We start from the raw sequence: 5,000 nt of genomic DNA on the forward strand, positions 1-5,000 counted from the left end.
AAAAAATGTTCTAACTGAAAGTCATTGCATTTTTGATGATAGTTTACAGTGGCCAAGCTAGAGGCTCAAGAGATTCAAACTCGTACCCACCACCACGGTTTATATGTATGTTAGCAATTTGCTCATTAAAAATACGGCTTGTCCGTCCTTCAAAAAGTTTGGTCATTAATTCAATGTTATATGAAATTTTATTCTATGCATATGTTAGAATTGAAGATTGGTAATATATCTGCATGGACAGAAAAACATTAACGAAGAAATTTTTTTTTTAAATTTCTACATTCACCACACAATTGAGTTTGGGATCCCTAGGATTATTTAGCGATTTTAATTTCTACTGCAAACCCCTGAAAGTATGCAATTTTACCGTTTACCTGGCGCCTCCATCATCGGGTATCGACAACGGAGCTACATCATTTCGTATTTCCCGGCGCGGCAGTCACTTTTAAAATAGCTTTTACCTCTCTGGCCACGAACATCGACACCGGTTGTGGATTGGTGGGAATAAGCAAATTGAATAAAGCGATGAAACTGCGGCCCGCATGATAAAATGAGTTTAAGAACCCTTCTCTGGCTGGACAAATGTTTTGAAAGTATTTTGAACTGAACAGCCAAGAGCGATTGTTGGTGAATATCTAGATATGATGACATGAACAATCCTTCCTAAGGCAATCCTCATTTGTTCTTAAGATTGTTCTTAAGAACAATCCTTCTAAAGATGTAGTAAAAATAAGCGTCATTGTTCCCCCTGGTCAGCATAAGGTTTTTTGAATGATTATCTATTTAGTTAGTGAAAGATTCAAGAATGCTTCAGAAATCGATCCAATATTGGATGGTTGGATGGAGACGGCATCCCTTAATTGGCTAAAAGATGGCAGTGGCAAGCGTTACACAATTATATTCATTCAGAAAAGTAGCAACTCAATTGCTCTGTTCTTTAAAGGATCCTGTAGCCACAAACCCATTCCTATCTGAAGTACAACTCTCCCAAGTAAAATCGTTATTTGTGGTCTCCGAAGAGCACTCTCCATCGCTTGAAACTAACAGATCGAGTACTTCATCGCCATCGCTATTGAATACGCCAGCACAGCGGCACAAACCACATCTACCACATTCGTTTCGACTTCCTTTCCATGAAAGGTACAATTTTTGGAAATGGAATTAAAACCTGACATGCCATCCCTGGAGCCTTCGTAACTCTCCGCTGGCCTGTTTTCCACTTGAAAAGCGGATGCCAACCTGTTGTTCAGTTGCCCACAACCGACCGCCCATGGCAATCGAGTACCTCCAGTAGTCCAATCGTGTGGGTAGCAACGTTTCATCGTTTTTTTTGCCCCTTTTTTCTCTCCCGCATCATCTCCTCCTCAAAAGAAGACGAATTGCTGCTTCGCCGTAATTGCGCCAATGTTGTTCGCATCCCAACCAGCCTTGAGTCGAGTACCTTGAGAGCAGCGAATGTAAAAGCAAACAAACGTGCAAACAGTCCAGTCCTGCCCGCCGCACATCAAAACCGATCGAAAAACCATCGAACATGTAACGATGTGAAATAGAAATGTTCGTTTCCAGTTTTGCATGTTCCGCCCCGAGGAGAAGAACGAACCGCATCCCCAAAGGGACGTGTAGCACCAGTCTGATCCGGTCCGCGCTCAACAGCAGTGCCGGCTGGTTGCAATTGATTACCATTTTCCACTTTGGCAGCTCTCTCACGGTCAGAGCAAATAAATAAAATGAATAATGAACTCCAAATCCGACCCAAAAGCACACGCCTCGCTGGTGCTCGCTGCGAGAAATGCGACCATCCGATCTTATCAGGACACTGCACCGGCTGCCACATGGTTGGCCCAGAGCTAAATGAACTCTCCATGTTGTGGTGGCTCTCTACTCTTCTGCCACCATTTTTTCCCCGCCATTTCCTCTATCGCCGTTTGTGTGACAGTGAACCTGTAATTGAACCAAGTTCCTGGTCCAACCGGGCCGGGACTCTGGACTGCATTACCGAAAGCCCGCTCGAATATGCAGAACCCGATGGACCGCAATGGACGATGGCGAAGAGAAGGTCCCGCGGGAAGGACCCGGGATCAGTTTGCTGTCTGCGCTTTTGCGCCTGGATCCGGGAATGGATTTTTCATTTTTCACATCATACCCCCCCACCCCCCCCGGGCTTCCCCGTGGCCTGACACGCCCCGAAAAGGAATGTAATCAGGTGGTGCCGGCGGAATGTAGCAATTTCCTGGCCCGCCCGAGGGCGCAGACGCGTGCCTCGCGGAAATCGGGGGATCGGATCGTTATTGATTGCAAAATCGTCAAGCCATCAGGCACGCGAACACGGCCCGGCATCGCACCACACACGAAGCGATCCAATGATCGAGTGGCTCTCTCACTCGCGGCCGCTTTGGTGCTTGGGAAAGGTGCCAGATTCTCTGTCGTCGTCGTCGTCGTCGTCGGTGCCGGAGTACGATGGTGGATGGGTTGGTGGATGAAATTGAATTATCGAGTACCGCGCCGCGTACCAACACACGCCTACACAGTCACGCGTTCTATGGCAGTATGTGCCAGTTTTTTTTGGGGGGAGGAAGATCTGGGAACAAAAAATAGAAGAAAAAAAATACTCAAGCCCTTGGCTGCATTTGGAGTAGCATCGACATTAATGTTATTTATCGGGCCACGGCGCGATACGCCCTTAATCCGGTTTTTCGACGCTATCGGCATCAAAGGCGATGGCGAGATAAATGCGTACCACCACCCACCACCCACGCCCCCACCTGGTGCAAAGGTTTAGAAGGAAAAGCGCGTTCGGTTGTCGCTTGTAACGGAATGTAAATTATCATGCAAATGGCGCTTTACCGCCGCCCTTCCGCTTCCGTCCACCGCTAAATTTATGCCGGACTCAATTTGTGTGAACCGGCCTGTTTACTATCACCGGTTCCGGTTCCGATAACAGCAGCAGCAGCAGCAGCAGCAACAGTGTAGAGGCCACCAGGACCGGCCGGAAGGACCACCATTGGCTTCTCTGTCGATACAGATTGGAAAGGGGTTTGTCCCCGGTTTGTCATCCGTTCCGTTGTTAGTCCGGCACCTCAAGGGGCGGCGGGGGGGATTGTGGTAACATTTGTTTGATTTAAAACCTCCACCCCAAGGGCCGGCCAAAACAGAGCAGGCGCAGGCGGAGCAAAATAATGACTCTCGGCCAGCCCTCTTAATAATAAACGCGACCATCATCTCTCATCTTCCGCAATTCCCTCCCGTGTGGTCCACGAGGGCACGATAGAAATCTTAATTAAAATCCAATCCGATCCGGCCACCACCCGCCACGCCCCTCGGGGCTGGTATCCGTGGATATCGCTCGCTTCAACCCAAAGTCAAGTGCTGGGGAAAGCGAGTGGGCAAACGAGAAAGGAAGTAACGGGGCGAACAGAGCGAAAAGAATATTTGCAGCGGAAGTTCATCCGTGAGCGTTCGCTTTCGTCCTCGCGGACACAACAGGCCAGCCCGGGCCAGCTCGTATCGCCAAAGTTTTAACGACCGCGCGCGCTCTCTCTCTCTCTCGCGTTAGAAGCGGCACCATAAATTAAACATTCAAAAACCGGAAGACAACAAAACAAAAAGGCCCATCAAGGCCTGGCTGCCTAGGGGAGTGTAGGGAAGGGCGGGTGAAGGGTGGTTTGGTTTATCTTTTCGACCCACTTTCCACACACCCACACCCTTACCTGGTGTCGAGCGGGAACTCTTCAGCTACAGCGGAGCACCACTCCTGGTGCAAGAGCGTGGCATCAATGGTGGCCACAGCAACAGGAACGGCAGTAGCTGGGAAGAGGGAAAGTAAATGGAAGGATAGAGAAAGGAGAGGAGGGCTGGCCAGCACCACGCCACGACGCTGGTCTGTCAGATGAAGATAAATATTGTGTTTTCGCCTATTGTTCTGCCACTGCACTCCGGGGCCCGAAGAGCAGAGGATTTGTGTAGAAATCTATCAGCATTCGAAGCGTCACTATAGCTCCCCCCCAAAAAATGCTAGGCTCCTGGCCATCGAGAAGAGTTCTTTGGTAAAGTTCCGTTTTACAAAACGAATAACAACAACACAAAGCCGCGGTTGTTGGATACCAGCGGCCGGTTGAGACGGCTTTTCTTCCGTTTGCTAAAAATACCTGGGAGCGTATTGGAGAGTTGCTGCTGCTGCTACGGCTGCCGCTTCTTTGCCTGATTGACGAGCCCGGTTCCGGAGGGTTCACGAATGGCAGGGCGGAGCATTCTTGGTCTTGGTCGGTGTTAAATGGTTCGGATGAAATTTGAGCGCTTTCTCTACGCTCGAGCGCCAGGTCCTCCGTTCGTCCTTCGAGAAGGCGAACTTAGTTGGAGGGTTTGTAATACGTTCATTTCACCGGATTGCCATTTATGGAGCCTACATTTGCATATTAAAGGGTTGAACGTGTTTCTACGAGCGTCTCTGCACGCCCTATGGGGTTTGACGCAGACCATCAATCATCGTTTTTCAAAATTATGTTGTTTAAAACCCGGAACAGGAATTAATTATGATTGCTACAAGCGTGTGCGTGGTTTTAGAAATAATGAATTGCTCGATTATTAAAGAGATGGAGAACTTTAAATAGCTTTGTTACAAGTGTTTCTTGATTTTTCTTAATGAAATTGCAATATCACTTGTTCGAATGATTAGTTATTTAATTACCTGAAACAAGATAATACACATTAAGACAGCAATCCAGACTGATAAGAGTGCTAAGGATCTTCAATTTAAACCAACTTTACTGCACAATTTGGAATAGATTCTCCATAGACTAGAAATTTATGTTATAAACAGTCACAATTCCATCAACGATTTAACGATAATAGCTTTAACGATCCATTTAACGATAATAGCTACACTCTAGCTGCCCATCTTATCAATATACTCATGATATATTCATGATTCGCATAGATTCATATTCACTGGACACTATCACAGCAGCACAAAGATCATCTTCCTATTAGAATGCGCTATCATA

The 5,000-nt window shown here is 47.4% G+C and overlaps 1 protein-coding gene across 3 annotated transcripts in view; it reads left to right on the forward strand.

Annotated features, from left to right (window-relative positions):
- Positions 1-5,000, forward strand: part of LOC126572636 (cytoplasmic polyadenylation element-binding protein 3) — a 245,626-nt gene that overhangs the window by 150,633 nt on the left and 89,993 nt on the right. The gene's annotated exons all lie outside the window — the stretch shown is intronic.

This window comes from Anopheles aquasalis, chromosome 2, assembly GCF_943734665.1.
Source record: "Anopheles aquasalis chromosome 2, idAnoAquaMG_Q_19, whole genome shotgun sequence".
Classification (NCBI taxonomy): domain Eukaryota; kingdom Metazoa; phylum Arthropoda; class Insecta; order Diptera; family Culicidae; genus Anopheles; species Anopheles aquasalis.